Here is a 17731-nt window from a genome sequence, read left to right on the forward strand (position 1 = left end):
TAATTGGAGATGGGAAGAGGTAGTGTGGGGTTGCATTAGGTCTTTTTTCCCTCTAGAGTAGAGATTCTCACCCCTTTTTAATTTTTTTTTTTAGGCAATTGAGGTTAAGTGACTTGTCCAGGGTCACACAGCTAGTAAGTGTCAAGTGTTTGGTCTGAGGCATATTTGAACTCGGTTCTCCTGACTCCAGGGCCAGTACTCTATCCACTGTGCCACCTAGCTGCCCCTTCTCACCCCCTTTTGTGTCTTCAGCCCTTTTGGCACTCAAATGAAACCTATGGACTCCTTCCCAGAATAATGTTTGTATAGAATTAAAGGAATTGCTATATTGCAGTGGAAAAATAAGGTCAGTAACAATGAAGACTTTTTTTCCCTTCATTCAAGTTCATGGACTCCCTGAAATCTATGGATCTCCAAGGTCATTCCCCCTAGTCTAGAAACTCTGTCAAGTTAATGATCAACTATGAATGTATGTGTAAGGTGCCAGTTCAGTTGTTGATGGCGGCAACTGGGTATCATTGGGTACCTGTGCCTTGAGGAAAATATGCAAGGAGGGACTCTGTCTTGGAAGTCTCTTGCTCTGAGATATCTAACCAACTTCAGACAAAAGGATAACTTATGTTATCCCTTATTCATGAAGATCATGCTCCAGTTGTTTTCCTGGTAGTGGGAATGGGTTGGCTCCAATCTAACTAGATTTTCTCATCTGATTCCCTTCATGACCACTGATGCACACTGGCATAGTAATCAGGAAGGGTTAGGCTCCCCATCAGTGGCTGTGGAAACTGAGTGAAACTATGTGGCCCTCATGAAAATCCAATGTATGACCTTGGCTGTGGTTATAGCACCGGGCACTGACCAGCCAAACTGTTTGATTTGTTGGGTCCATTGAGGTGACACTGGAAAAGAGAGAGGAAGAGGCCAGTCTTAAGGAACTGACTGCTGGTCAGTGAAGGTGAAACTAGGCCTCCCAGGAAGTTTGAGCTGGGTAGGGAGTCTGAAGGCTTCTCCTGGGATCAAGTAAGGCTAAACTGGGAGGCGTCTCTCACTCATCCTTCCACCCCACCATTCCAACTCAAAGACAATGATCTGTATGCGATGCACATTATAAAAAAAATATATATATATATATATATATATATATATATATATATATATATATATATATATATATATATATATATATATGAGTGCCACGTCACTGCCAATTAATCCAGCATTGAGAACTGTGTCTAGAATGGCAAGTGAGTATCACCAGGACTTCGCTAAAGGCTCATTAATAGATTACTAGCACTAAGAAGAGGAAGATTCAACTTAATGAGAAAGAGCGCCTCATTAATGGCTTGGAAATTAAGCAGTCTCCATCTAACTAATCAATGCTAAGTGACTGACCTTCTTGGGGAAAGCGGCAGCTCATTAGTAGAAGATACACAGATGGTAATGGGCTCAAAGGTATTTAAAATATATGTGAAGAGAGTGACATTAATAAGCCAAAGCTCTCCCAGCTTTCTGTGACTTAGCTCACTGTTCCCTGACTGTGTGTAGTGTAATTTGGTAAATGTATTTATGAAAATGCATTTGCTTAATAATATCGACATATTTCCCCAATCCTATTTAGCTAACAGATTAGGATCAAAATCTATAAGAATTTACTTTTCGTGGAAAAAAGGTATATAGGGAAAATTGACTTATAAGTGTCATATATATTTGGTAACTCATTTAAGGATAATTGCCTTGAGGGAGAAAGTTATTGTGAGCATGATGAAATAAAGATTTTGTCTTTTTTGGGGGGGGTAAGGGGGAGGGGATTATACTTGACTCTTCTTCTTCTCTTCCTTGATTAAATGCCTTCAAATACATAGGAAGTTACTTGAAACCCTCTGTCATCTTTGCTGAAGATATCCTTAGGACAGGCTTCCTAATAATGCTTGGGATTCCTGCTGTGACCTCCAGGCTTATGTCCAGTTCAGAGGACTTAACCCTTGGAATTGTGGTCACCCTTAGCTGGCAACTGAGATTATGTGTGTAATGGAACACATGAGGGAGGAGGCACTTAGGAAAATTGTGTGATCTTAAAACCTTTATTGAATGCTTTGTTTGGCTAATTGATTCTACTTTTGACAAGACTGATGACATGGTTTTCTTAGCCCCTTCCATTCTCCCTTTCCACTTGCTTGAGCAACACAGACCTCACCTGTAGTAACAGGAAGGATCTCTGAGGTAGCATTCCTATGTCCTATAGCAGCTCCTACTAAGAATAGAGCTTATAGCTCTATTCTTGTACTGGCCCTCTTGGCATAGCAATTTGAGGGCTTTTAGTGATGATTTGTGGGTAACTTGGGGATCTCTGGCTTCCTTCTAAGCAGCACTTGATTTTTCCTGGAGGACTCAGTTAGTCAAGAAGCTTTTGTAAAGTGACTACCCATGCTAAGTGCTGGGAATAGAAAGATAAAAATAAACCAATCCCTGCCCTCAAGGAGCTTACATTCTCTTGGAAGAGAGGAGACTTTAGCCTGAGTTTCTATGATATTACACTTCTTTTCCCTCTCATTTTCCCTCTTTACTTATCTCATATTTCCTCCAAGGACTCTTGGATGGTTCATCATTCTGGACTTTCATTGAAATTAGTCCTTCTGGCCTCCTTGAAGTAAAGCAGTGTGACCAGGTGCCTAATCATTACCTGGGGGCTCACTGTTTTTTTTTCTTTTAAATTTCAATGCTAGCCCCTCCAGAGGGACCTTTATTTCATGTGTTGTGAGTCACTGTGTTTGCTCAAGGCTCTATGTAAATAATAAATGATAGTAATGACTGTGTCTTAGCCTGGTACCTGAGAAGCTGCTCTCCATTCCCCTGGAAGGTGGTATCTCCTGCTATCTGCCATGTGCCTAGGTCCCTTGGGGAAGAAAACAGGCAAGTGGCAGGTGAAGGGATTCTTGGAGACTCCTCCTTTCACCATAATGAGGCTCTGGATTTTTGTGAAGTTTGCCTCCTTTTTTTTTCGCTCCGTGTTTACTCTTATTTTTAATAGTGTGTTTAAATTTTTATTGATGCTTTTTGTTTTTATATCACTGTCATTTATGAATATCTCTCTCCTCCCTCACCTACTCAGCAAGCTTTCCCTTGTAACAAAGATTAAAAAAGAAAACAAAACAGTTTAACAAATCCAACCAATGTGTGACGATATACACTCATACCTCTCCCACCTTTGCAACTAAGGGAGGGGGGAAGGTGTAGTTTCTCAACTTGTCTCCAGGGTCAAGCATGGTTATTATAATGTTTACATTGTAGTCATTGTATATATTGTTTTCCTGTTTCTGCTTAATTTACTGTGTATTACTTGACACAAGTCTTTTCTCCTTCCACTGAATTCATTTCTCATATTTCATTACATTTATGTACCACAATTTGCTCAGCCATTGCACAGTCAATAGGTACTTGCCATGTTTCCATTTCTTTGCTATCACAGAAAAGCCCCACTGGAATTAATATTTTAATATAGATAAGACCTTTCCTTCCATGTTTGACCTTCTTGGAGTGTATATCTGGCAGCAGCATCTCTGATGGTAGGGACATTTTTTTTTTTTTAAAAGCATAACTCCAAGTTGTCTCCCAGAATGTTTGGACCAATTCACAACTTCACCAACAATGTATTAGCGTGCCTGTGTGTTCTCAGTTATGTGCCATTTTAAGTGCAATTATAATTTGCTGGTCTGTCCTCAGAATGTTGGTTAACTCATATATTATGTTCCAAGTTCAATAGCATTTGTTCTACAAATCAAACTGGTAGTGATAGACTATATGATTTAGCTTTTTTTACAGAATTTCAAAAACCTGCAGAGCTGAAAGGCTTGCTGAGGCCATCTAGCCTAGCATATACCTGAAAAAAGTTTCCCTTTACGGAATACCCAAGTGGCCATCCACCTTTTCCTTAGAAAACTCCAATGAACAGAGATTTCACTACCTCCTGATACCACCCATTCAGTCAACAAGTACTAATTAAACATTTATTATTTGCCAGGCAATACACAGAGTGCTGGGCATCAGGCTTTTGAATAGCTCTGGACCATGGACATTAGCAGAGAATGAACCTGGTGTGCTGACGTACCTTCCAGGAATACCCTTTTTAACGATCCTTTCCTTTAGGGTAAGGGTGAGGAACCTGTGGCCCCTAGGCCCTGATGTGCGGCCCTTTAACTGAATCCAGACTTTACAGAACAGATCCTCTCAACAAAAGGCTTTGTTCTGTAAAACTTGGACTCAGTCAAAAGGCCGCACCCAAGGACCTAGAAGGCCACATGTAGCCTTGAGGCCGTAGGTTCCCCACCCTGCTTTAGGGGAAAAGCCAATGGAAATGTTCTCTGGGATGTACTGATATGCTTGGTCCACATTCAAATATGGGCCCCAGAACTGAACACAGTAACCCAGATCTGGTCTGAGCTGAGCAGTGTACAGTGGGGCAATGACCTCTCTCATCCTGAACCTGATGCCTTTCTTTTGTTTTTGTTTTTTTGGCTAGGCAATTGGGGTTAAGTGACTTGCCCAGGGTCACATAAGTGTCATGTGTCTGAGGCCGGATTTGAACTCAGGTCCTCCTGAATCCAGGGCCGGTGCTCTATCTACTGCGTCACCTAGCTGCCCCCCATGATGCCTTTCTTAATGAAGGCTAAGATTACTTTAGCTTGCTTGGTTGCTGTGTCATCCTCTTAGGACTTCTGGTGAATTTTCCATCGATTGACAGCTCAGTAGGAGTCCTAGGATTATATGACATCACCAGATCTTTTCTAGACAAATTGTTGTCTAGCCATGCCTCCTTCCCCATATTATATTTAGGAAACCGATGTTTTGAACCCATGAAGAAGACTTGACAGTTACCCCTATTAAACTGCTTTCTTTTTAAATGTTATTTTTTTCAATTAGTAAGCATTTTTAAATCTCATTCCCAGTTCCCTCACTTCTTCCAATTATAGTTATAAAGTTCTTGTAATAAAACAAATTCTGCCCTTGGCCATGTCTGAAAATCTATGTGTACTTCTGTGTATTTAGCCCATCACTTCTTGGTCAGGAGGTGTGGGTAGAATTCTCTATCGTTAGTCATCTGGAATCACAGTATTGAATTTACTCTTCTTTGGTTCAGCCTAGGGGTCTGGACTGACTCAGTCTTTTTAGAATCTTGACTTTGTTATTCAGGGTGAACTTGAAAGGCTCCCTCTGTCCTCAATAGTGAGAACTAAGAATCTTCAGCCCCTCCAGGTCCTTAGTCTTTTGAATTGCTTCTTAGAAGTCAGCAGTGACCGAAGTGGCCAACAAATACAATTTCGTGGTGAATGTACAGCATTTAATAGCACTTATCTCCATTATAGCTTCCACTCCAATAAGACAATTGGAAGTGAAGGCATTCAGACAATTTAGAAGAATTATTTTCTACATTTTGCTTTAACTTTGGAGTCAAAGAAGCAGCTCATTGGAACAGTGTCTCTCCAAACTCACTTGAATTGGGATAGGTCAGCATCTATACAAAGAACTTGGCTTGGCACCTGGCACCACTCAGGCTGTCCCACGTCTGTGGGTGAAGGTTTGCTTTAGAGACTGCAAATTCAAACTCCCCTGTTAGGCTTTAGAGACATAGTGAACTCTTGAAAAATTATTCATAGAGCAAGAGTGTGCCTTGTCCTCTGTGTTGTGGTATAGGAAATACTTGTTACTTCTTTCTAAATAATAATAGAGACAGAGGAGTACTCATTGAAACATTATGATAGAGCATTTGTTAAACACTTACTGGGTATCAATGTGAGATACACATTAAAAAATACCAGATGGTCCCATTTTACAGATGAGAAAACTGAAACTCACTTGGGCAAAGCAACATCCTCAGGACAACTTGGGGGAATGATGAGTGACAGAATTCTCTTCTCTTGTATGTTATCCTAAAAGTGGATGACTCATCTTAATTTTGAAGCTTAAGCTAAGGAGCCAGTGTCCCATCATGGGTAGGGCTCAGGCTGAGACCTTTGCAAAGGTCCTTTAAATGCACAGTGCCTCAGTTTCTCTATCTTAAAACTAGTCCCAAGTATATGTCCCTAGATTAGGAAAAGGGCTACTACTTATACCTTTGTGGACAATTTTGGCTTCAGCAAATGATAAATACCTTAGGAGTACATGTTGTGTTACATATGCAGATGTCTCGGACAACTGGCATGCCATTCTACAACTCAATTCCAGTTATGTAATTGGCCAGTGTTGAGCATATACTGTATTCCCCTGGTGCCATTTTGGCTCTTAAATACAATCAGTTTCTGAAAATCTGGTACTCGTTACCATGTTTCCTCCCATTTTTCCTTGTATGATTACTTACTTTTGAAATGTCCCTGTTTCTTTTTGTTGGATTTCTGTCCATCCTTTATAAAATCCTCTTTCTGAAAAAAACTTTATTTTTTTTCAATTATTAAGTATTTTCTTACTCTTACCTCCCTCCTCTCAATGAAAAAGAAAAAGCAAACCCTTGCAACAACTGCGCATATTCAAGCAAAGCAAATCTTTATATTTATCATGTCCCAAAATGTATGTCTCCCTGTGCTCCCCAAGTCTTATACCTTTCTATTGGGAATTGAGGATCTTTCTCAAGCCCTACAACATTCATGAAACCTTCCTCAGTATTGGTTACCCCCATCTCTGACCATCCATAGCAGGTCTATAGAGCTGGGGTGTGCAAAATTTTTTTGCATTTTGGTAACCATATTTCACAATAATTTGTTTCCTTGGCAGTCCTATGTGTTTTATTTTATACATTTTAAAAGCATTATTCTTAGAAAGGGTCCCTAGGTTTCATCAGATTGCCATGGGGTCTAGGACACAACAAAGGTTAAGAACCTGAATCTTGGAGCCTTCACATTTGGCAGCCTGGCCTGTGGGTTTTTTGGGGTTTCTTTCTTTTTTCTTTTTCTTTTTTTTTATCTTTTTTTTTTTTTTTTGCTTCATGTATGTCTCGTAAGAACGTCCTTATTAATGTTACTTCTTCTGCCCTTGCCAGGATCAGTAAGGATTAGAACACCCCTGCAGTCACAGTTATTTAGTTAGAGTTACCTCCTGTATGCCCAGGGCCTCACACACAAAGCAGGGAGCCATCAAAGGGAGCAGTCCTAGAGAAGTCAGCCAAGCTGATAGAAAAGCAATGAATGTTCTCCCTTAAGTCTGAGAGGTAGTGAACTTGGCATGTATACTGAAGAGAGCACTGGACTTAGAGTTGGAAGACCTGTTGTATAAGCTCTTGATTCAGATGCTTGTGAAGTCAGTTACATAGATCTTGGGCAAGTCACTAAACCTTTATAAACCTCAACTGCCTTATCTAGCAGATGGGGATAATAATATTTGCATGGCCCTCCTCACAAAGTAGCTAGGATGATCAGCTGTGCAACCTAAAAGTCTGGGGTATTGAGAGGTGAAAGAATGTACCCTGGGTCACACAGCCAATTAGTAGCTGTGGAAGAACTGGAACCCAGGTCTCCCCTACTCAGAGGCCACTTTACCACATTGCTTGTTTGTTTTTTAATGGGACCTGTGACTTCATAGATATGAGAAAACTCTCTATCAGTACAGATTAGCACCTGCCCTGTAGTTTATGTTCATTTTTTTTGAGGCAATCAGGGTTAAATGACTTGCCCAGGGTCACGCACCCAGTAAGAGTCTGAAGTCATATTTGAACTCAGATCCTCCAGACTCCAGGGCCAGTGCTCTATCCATCACCACCTAGTGCCTCTCTGAAGTTTTATATATATATATATATATATATATATATATATATATATATATATATATATATATATATATTATATGAGGCAGTTGGGGTTAAGTGACTTGTTCAGAGTCAGAAAGCTAGTGAGTATTATATGCCTGAGGCTGGATTTGAACTCAGCTCCTCCTAATTCCAGGACCGGTGTTCTATCCACTGCACCACCTTGCTGCCCTGAAGTTTATATTCTTAGACAGTTATCTGGGGCATTGAAAAGGGAAGTGACTTAGCCAGGGTCACACAGCCTGTATGTGGCAGAGATGGGACTTGAACCCAGGTTTTCCTGACTCTCAGGCAGTTTTCTATCTGCTATGCCAAGGTTGTCTCTCATTTCTTAGCTATTGATAAATGAAATCTGTTCTCCTCTGAGCTCTTTCCAAAGCACTACAGACAAACTTATTTAGCCTCCATGCAGTGTCTGTGCACTATGAGGCTTTGTTTCTGTTATGCGGGCAGATGAAGCAAGCTTCTCTGAATCTTGAGTGACCCATGGAGCTGCACTAAGTTGTTTGCAAAGTAAGACATTTGGGTTTTGTTGAGGCTCTGCCAAGGCTTGCCATAGCTCAGTCATTACCCAGGTGTACTTTTCTCACAAGCATGCTGTTCCCACACTATCCTGGTCACTCAGGGTGTGGCCCCAAGGGTCTTTTGAGTTGTAGTGGTTTGCGTGCCCTCCAGTAGGGTTGTTTGGAAAAGGCAAATTTGAGTCAGGAAAAGGAAAGCTAAGGTTTTGTGAAAGGTGCCCATGATAATGAGAGGAGGCTGCTGCGAAAAGTGGAGCTGTTTGGGTTTGCCAAGATGGCCTCCAGCCCAGGTCTTTCAGTCTTAACCATGTTAGGAGATTACCAACAGATATACCTTACCTTAGGCAACAGAGATGGAGGAAAATATCTGGATTTATGAAATGAGAAAAGAGTATTTGTTTTTACCCAGAGAGTTCCTACAGGTATACTTTTAGGTTTGGACCCCTCCGTCTCCCACTATTCTCTAACTGCATGTTTACAATATTGAAGCTGAAGCTATATATATAACTTTTGCCATATAATGAGAAGATGGGACTCATTGGAAAAGACCCTGATGCTGGGAAAGATTGAAGGCAAAAGGAGAAGGAAGCAGCAGAGGATGAAATAGATATATAGTATCATGGAAGCAATGAGCATGAGCTTGGACAGACTTTGAGAGATAGTAGAGGATAGAAGTGCCTGGTGTGCTATGGTTCATGGGGACGTAGAGAGTCAGATATGACTGAACAATAACAAACAGTATAGAACAAAGCGTAAGGAAATCCAGGTTTCAGTTTTAGCTCTGCTTCTAAGGTCATCGTTCTGACCTTAGGTAAATCTTTTTTTTTTTTCTTCCCTTCTCTGGACTTCTTCAGTTTTTACACCTGTAAACTGATCTCTAAGGTTCCTTCGAGCTCTGACATTTTATAAGTATGTCATTCAGATGATAATATGTGGTAGCTTCCTATCTCAAAAGATTTCATAATTCATAGTGTTGCTGGGTCGCATTGATGACACAGAGGAAGGTATGTTCGTAGAGCTCCCAATGACATGCATGAAACATCAGGGAAAGATGACCCCAGGCTCTGCTACTGTCTGAACTAATGTCTTCTCAATTCTGGATGAATAAGGTTTGGGTTCATGGCCTCCATTAAAAGAGCCAGGAGAGGGAAGATGCTTTTGGAAACAAACAGTAGAGGCCTATTACTTGTTTCCTTAGGCCTTTTCCTGTGGGCATTGAGCTGAACTGAGCTTGACTGGAATTAAAGAATAGGGAACTAAAAGGCCATTTGCTGTAAGGCCTTATGAGGAACAACACCAGAAACTCACAGTGTTTGTTCCCATTGTAGCTTAAGGCCCTTTACAGGTAGGAACAGTGGTCAATTAGAGTTACTTATTGGCCCTAGGCCAGTATTTCTGAGTGACAGTTTTGAAGGCCTGGGCTTATTTTGTCTATGTGTACTTGGTATTATCTGTATTGAAGTGAAAGTAACTTCAGGTACTGATATCTATTCTGCCTTCCCTCCTACTTTGCACTGTCACCCATACCATTGTACCAATCGTGGTTTCTGTCATACCTCAAACTGCCACTGTCAATGGCAGTCAGTGCCCCCACCAGATGGTCAGATTCTATAACTGATGGCAGCTGTTCCCATCAGGAACCATTATCACTTCAAAATCTCTATCTATGTAAATGGGTGGGTGTTAGCACAGCGAGACAAATAATGAATTGTTATTTTTTTCCCCTCTTTAGTTGCTGAGTCAATTTTTAAAGCACCTTCTGAGGTGTGGCAATACTCTAAGACATCGGTTGAATGAAACATTTTTTTCTTTCCTGGAAATTGGAAAGGTAGCATAGTTAGAAGAATCCTGGATTTTGGAATCAGACAAGATGCAGGTTTAAATTGTAATGCTTACAGTAGTTGTGTGACCATGGATAAGTTGCTTAATTTCTGAGCCTCAATTGTATCATCTGTAATATGGCAGTAATGATGTCTAGTTTTTACCTCACGGCCTTATTATGAGGCTTCAATGAGATGAGGTACATAAAAGTGCTTTCTAAAGCTTAATGTCAGCCATTTTTTGGAGGAAAGTAGAGTCAAGATTCTCACCTCATCATAGTGCATTACCTTGTTGTAACCTCTTTGCTAATAATTCAGTATTTTTGCATCAATACCCAGTAGTAATGTTGGTCTGTGTTTTTCTTTGTCTCCCAGGCTTGAGTATCAGGACCATATTTGCCACTTCGAAGGGTTTAGTAAAGTGTAATCTATCTGTATTTTCACAAACAGTTTTTGGAGTATAAGGTTAATTATTTTAAACTGCTTAATTCAATTTTCTTTTAAATTCATCTGGGCCCAAGGTTTATTTTTCCCTTTGGGAGCTCATTTATGAATTGTTCAGTTTTTCCTTTTTGGGATTGGGTTTCTCAGCATCTCTATTGTTCTATTTAACTTGGGTATTTTCCATTTTTGTAAATAGTTTTACATTGTTTTTAAGTTGTCATTTTTATGGGCATATTATTAGGTATGCTAGTTTCTGAAAAAAATATTTATGTCTACTTCATTTGTTCTGAATTCTGATTTTTTGTTTTTATTTTGATGATTTTATTTTATTTCAATGAACTTTCCATTATAATTTATTGATATTTTCTGTTCCACCCCCTCCCCGTCCCCCAACAGACAAAATAAAGGGGGAAATAAGTTTATGTAAGCTATCTGTAGTTGAAACAATCTGATTGTAATCCCTTTCCTTCTTCTTCATAAAACCCAGACTCACACATCTGGGTCTTGTCTTTTATTTCTTTCTCCTTTCTGCTTCCATTCATAATCATCCCTCTGTAATTGAAATTTATTTTACTTTTGATTATTCTGTGCTCAACTCTATTCTCTCTTAAATCATTCTTTCTTCCTCTCCCCTTTCATTCAAACACCTAGGCCCTAAATTGATCTGTGTTTATTTATACGTTACCACTTAGAGATGGTGAATTTCTAAAATAACAGTCATCTCTAGCCTTCATTTCAGAATGCAAATATTTGATATTTAGCCCTTTTAAACTGCTCAATTTTGTTTACTTTTTTAGGGCTTTATTGTCTTTTGTGTTTGGCTTGGAAGATTCTACTCATCTCTGATTCTCTCAACAGTAATGCTTGGAAATAATTAATTCCTCCTGTAGGCCTAAGTTCCTTTTTGTAAAATGGTTTTCTTGGATTATTCTAGAGATGGAAGGGACTTCAGAGATCATCTAGCCTAACACTTTCATTTAAAAGAAGAGGAAACTGAAGTCTGGCTTGACTTGCTTTTAGTATCACACAAATAATAAGTGGAAAATCTAGGATTCAAAGCCACCACCTCTGATTCCATATCCAGAGCACCTTCTACTGAAATGTGGTTTTTGAAAACTTTTTATAGATGTCATATGCCTTTTCCTGTTACATTTTATGTCACATTCTTTTCTTTTCTTTTTTTCCCCCTTGTGTTTGCTGCATAATCCTGAGCGTTTTTGACTAGAATCTCTTGGTACATGAGCTATCTGTTGCTTGTCTGTTTGAAACATTTTTTTCTTTGATCTAGGAGGATCTGGAGTTTGACAAACACGTTTCAGAGTGTGTAAAATTAAAAATTTCTTGCAGTTGGTAACCTGTGGATTTTGATTATTTTTAATTTGTCCATTGATTTCGGTAGTTTTGGATAGTTTTCTTATATAATTTCTTGGCATATGAAGTTCAGAGGTATTTTTTAATTAATGTTTTTCTAGATATGCAATGATTTTAAAATTATTTCTCCTTATGTTTTCAAGTGGTAGTTCTTAATAGTAGAAACTCATGTATTTTAAATTTTCTGTCTTTTTACTTCATCCTTGTTCAAAATTTTTGACTGCTGCTTTCTCTGTTCTATTTTTCTGGGTACCTACTATTTTGTTAAGGTTTTCCATGCTTAAGCTGTCTATTTTCCTAACAAGTTTTTTTCCTCAAGTGCTCTAATTTCACTCCTTATCACTTCCTTTATCTCACCATTCAATTCTTTTCATGGGTCATCCATCAATTCTTGGATTTATAGTGGCTAATCTTTTCTCTTTCTCTGGGTTCTATTTATAGTTATGGGTGAATTACCATATTTTTCTATGGTTTTATCCTGAGTTTCTCTTACTTCACAATATTTTTTCATTATATTAAAGGGCTTCTTGTATTTGCTCATTGCTTTTTCCAGTAGTGGTGGCTAGTGAAAGTCTTCTGACCCACTCTGGTGTTTCTCATAAATTTCTCTTGGCTCTGCAGTTGCTAGAGTTACTGATATGTCCATCCCTTAGTGCAAAGTCAAAGGTGTGAGTGGAGGGATGCCATCAGCCATGTAGAGATATTTAATCCTAGAGAAGGGAAGTTGGCAAGCCAGGCAGTTAATAGCTTCTGGGCCTTTAATCATCTGCGTAGTTTGAGTTAGAGCAAGTACTGAGTTGGGTAATCACAGCAACTGAGGAATATAGCCCTGGGGAGAATGGGTGTCACCTGTGCCTCTGGATTTGAAGATTATGGTTAATGACTTTACCTTGCCACAGAACAAATTGCTGCGCTGACAGGAGATAATGGCCACCTACTTTTCCCCTTAACACTATCTTAGAGTTGGGCCAATGTTCACCAGGAGGTAGTTGGCCATTCCCTTCAGCATTGACCTCTATCATGTTGCCCTTTATTTATTGTGTGAAAATTACTTTCCTGTAAGATCAAATAATAAGACATATATAAAGTATTTTATAGACATTAAAGCATTATAGAAATGCTAGCTATCATTATGACCATGTATTTTTTTTTCATTCATCTCTTTTTTTTTCTTCTTTTGCTTCATAATAAGACACAGTTTCTTATTCTTATTGACATGGTTTTTGAGGGAGCTGGGTTCATAACTGTCACTTTTCATGGTTCCATCTTTTACCAGAAGTTCACAAAGTCACTCTTCATCTCCCTGTGCATGAGATGCTTTTCAAGATATGACTTCACATGTTGTAAACACTTCATGTTTACTAGATGGTGATAGCTCTGGGAAAAGCTGTCATGGTCCATGAGGTTGATTATGTTAAGAAGTGTCTAGCAACGCATTTCTTTGATAGATTTTCATTTGTCCTATGGAGAAACGGAGGCCTTTTGGGTCAATTAATATGCTTTTACAGTTGGCTAAATATGTATTTACTGTCCATTTTAGACAGGCCTCATTAGAGTTTACTGGGTAAATTAGGCATTGATATTTTCTGAGTGCTGGCTACGCACACAGCTAATTCAAACAGCCAGTAATGGTCCTCTGGATGAGTGATATGGATTTTAAGCATTTTCTAAATATATATTTTCACAGTAACTTCTAATGGCTCCCAGGAAACCACTATAGCTGGTTAGTTAGGTGTGCTATTGCATCAACATTCATCTAATATCAGAAAGTCCTTTCCTTTAACAGAAAAGTTACCAAGGCCTTTTTGGGTAAAGAGTTTTTCAAAATCGTGAGAAGCACTCTGAATTTGGAGTCAAAGGACATGGCTTCAGATCCTAGCTTTTCCTACCTGTTATTTTTGTGATGTTAAGGCAAGTCCCTTCCCCTTCCCTGAGCCTCAGTTTCTTCTTATATAAAATGAAGAAATTGAACTAGCCGACCTCTGAGGTCTCTTCCAGCTCTAGATCTAAGATCCTATGTGTGACTTTGGGCAAGTCCCTTCTTCTTTCTTGGTTTTAGGTTCCTTCTCTGTAAAATGAGGGGGTTGGACTAGACAGGCCCCTTCAAGCTCTAGAGCTGGGATCCTGTGTGTGACATTGGGTGAGCCAGTTCACTTCCAGGAGTCTCTGTAAAATGAGGGGGTTCAACCTCATAGTCTCCAAGATCCCTGCCAGCTTGAAATCTAGGGTCCTGTGATCTTTAGGGTGCAGGTATTCTCATGAGCTAGACAAATTTAGCCACACCCATCCTTATACTTCTCTCCCTCCCTCTCTAATAATAGTATTTATAGATGTTATTTATAGAGCTCTTTGAGATTTACAAAATGCTTTATGTTGATTCTCATTGGATCCTTGAAAATACCTGTGGAGATTAGGACCACAGATAGTATTATCCCATTTTACAAAGTCGACTGTACCTATTTCCTACTTTCTTCTATTTTTCTTCTTGAAATTGCATCCATCCCCACAGTCAAAACCATTTTTTTTTTTCAAATGCATCTCCTTCAGGGAGTCAGTCCAACTGAATCACATGCCAGAAGCTATTCCTTGCTTGCATCTCCTTGTTTCTGCCACTTTTGGACTCAGCTTGGAGTAGATCTTGCATTTGCTGTGGCCATGTTTTAAAGAATTCTTTAAATATCCTAGGATTTGAAACTGGAAGGTTCCTAGTCCAAGGTTTAACCTTCTTTTATGTTGTGAACTCCTCGGGCCATCTGGTGAAATCCATGGGATTCTCAGAATAATCTTAAAGAAATTCATAATTGAAAAAAAAAAGTAAATTTCCATTAGAACTTAGTGAAAAGGAAGATATAAATTTTCCCATCCTAGTTAGTGGACCTCCTGCAATCTGTCCTAAGAAGCCCTGATCTAGTCCAACTCTCTTGTTTTTACAGAGGAAGAAACTGAAGCTTAGGAATGGTAAGTCACTTGCTCAGGGTCATGGCTGAGACAGATTTTGAACCCTGAATGTTTGAATGTTCTCTTGACATGGGACAGGTGTCCAACAGCTATTGATGAAGTGACTGATCTGGTAAAGAAAAAAAAAACCTTCATCTCCTGGCACCTCTTCCCACTCCCATCCTCTCCTCTCATCTAAGAGCATTGTACTTAGAATCAAGAAAATTGAGTTTAAGTCTCAGATGTACCACTTACTGTGGAGATAATAATAGGTATGCTATCTACCTCACTGGATGCTGGTGAGGAATAAATGAGATAATGGATGGAGACAGCTTTGTAACCATAAAGTATTATCAAAAGATGAGCTATAATTATTATTAACCATCATCAGCATCTTCATCTCACCTAGAACATTGCTTCAGTTGTTGCCTAGCCCTAGCTGGGGCAACCAGATGCTGAACCAGCCTGGGAGAGACCTAAGAGGTGATTCTTTTTTTTTTTTTTATTTTGGAGGCAATGGGGGTTATGATTTGCCCAGGGTCACATAGCTAGCTAGGAAGTGTCTGAGGCCAGATTTGAATTCAGATCTTCCTGACTCCAGGATGTATGCTCTATCAACTGGACTATCTAGCTGCCCTGTAAGAGGTAATTTTGATCTGGCTCGTCCTTGAGTTTTGTAAGACTCAGATTGGGTAGACATATACCATCTTTGCCGTATGGTAATACAACTGATCAACCCCCTCACCTGTAGGGCTCAGGCTTTCAGTGGTTTTTCCCAATAGCAAGGATGCATATGTAGTGATACTTGCCCACTTTTTCGCCTTGTGACTCATGGGACACATTTGTACATGTGGCAAAGCCATTACAACTCAGAGTGTTCCAGTGCTTTCCATGATGTGTGCTTTGTTTAATTTCTGTCATTACCTTCTTATGAAATGAATGAGGATGGGTACAAATGTGTCCCATGCATCATAGGGTGAAACAGTGGGCATGTATCACTACAAATGCTTTCTCAGTATTGGGAAAAACCACTCGAAGCCTGAGCTGTACTTGTGGGAGCATTGGTGGGTAGTATCACCATAGATCAAAGTCTGTATGTGTCCACTAAGCCTAAATGATTCTTGTATGCTTTTGCTTTTTGGAATTTTGTAATGGCAGGTGCTATCCTTCCTCATCCTAAGAAATGTAAAGGAATCAATGCTGCTTGTTATAGAATACTTCTATGCATATACTTATGCATAGCTACATTAATAAGTAAGGCTTTGTTAGGATCTTTGTGTATTGGACATTTATCCCCCTCCATGCAATTTGAACTAGCATCTCACATGTAGAGCTTTCTCTAAAACATAATCACATATAAGAATAAGGCCTTTGATTCCTCATTTGAGTGAAAAAACTGCTCTGCTGGCAGTTGCGAGATAATTAACATGAATCTTATAAATGTTAATTGTCCCTTTTTGATTTTACCTCTAAAAGCAGCTGTGAAGATGTCTTCTTATTTTCCTAGTAATTCAAAGTATCTACCTAGTCTCAACTGGCTTCAGAGCATGTGGTATCACAGAAGAGCCCCTCCACTTTCCTTGTTTGCCAGTATTGAGTAAATCTGGGGATGCTCTGTTCTCATAGTCTTCTTCCCTTCAACTTTTTACTGCACTCAGAGATCACCAAGCATAGATCTGGAAGCGGAAGTGCAAGATAATGCCTTGAAACTCCTGAAAAAGAGTGAGTCTCTCAAAAACCCATCAGAGATGGGACCTTTCCTATACAAAAAGCGAAAGCTGGAAAGCCATCTTGGGAGCTGCCAAAAGTTGGGGAATGGTTGGACTATCACATCATTGTGGACACAGATTTTGAGGCCTACAACATTCCACTCTCACCTCTCGTTGACTATATTCTGGCCACATGTCTTGTGAATGTTTCTTTTTCCTCTTGCTACTGTGGATGCATAGGTTAGCACTTCATCCTTTACTAGGAGAAACATTTGCCATTCAATGAAGGGGATAGGAGAAACCAACCAAATCTTCTCTTCATTTTTTAACTTCCTTGTGTCCAGGGATCCCTAATTCATATGACTTCAATAAGTGACCCTAATTCAAAAGATTAAAGCAAAATTCTGCACCCCACATGAAATTCTAAGCCATAACTGTAGTTTCAGTAGTAGAATGCTCTAACCATATGAGCTTAGACTACTAAAAGATCACTGGACTCTAGATCTAGAGCTGGAAGGGTCATCAGAGAAAATCTGTTTTAGTCCTCTCATTTTACAGAGGAGGAAACTGAAGCTCAGGGAAGGGAAAGGCCTTGCCCAAGGTCACGTATAGAATCATAGACTTAGAGCTGGAAGGGATCCCAGAGGCCATCTAGTTTAACCTCTTCTTTTTTAAAGATATTTATTTATTTTTAGTTTTCAGCATTCACTTTTATCGGATTTTGAGTTCTAAATTTTTCCCTTCCCCTCCCCCTTCCTAAGGCAGCATGCATTCTGATATATGCTATACATGTATGGTCATATTAAACATATTTCCACATTAGTCATGTTGTGAAAGAAGAATCAGAACAAAAAGTGAAAAACCACAAGAAAAAAAGAACAAAAAACAACAAAAAAAGAGAAAATAGTATGCTTCGATCTGCATTCAGACCCTGCAGTTCTTTCTCTGGATGTGGATAGCATTTTCCATCATGAATCTTTTGGAATTGTCTTAGATCATTGCATTGCTGAGAAGAGCTAAGCCTATCAAAGTCAATTGTTGAACAATGTTGCTGTTACTGTGTATGTCAACCTCCTCTTTTTGCAGATGAGGAAACTGAGGCCTAGGAAGCTTTAGGGGCCAAGGCTACCAGGGTAGTAA

Source organism: Phascolarctos cinereus, unplaced genomic scaffold (assembly GCF_003287225.1).
Source record: "Phascolarctos cinereus isolate Bilbo 61053 unplaced genomic scaffold, phaCin_HiC Scaffold_8;HRSCAF=390, whole genome shotgun sequence".
NCBI lineage: Eukaryota > Metazoa > Chordata > Mammalia > Diprotodontia > Phascolarctidae > Phascolarctos > Phascolarctos cinereus.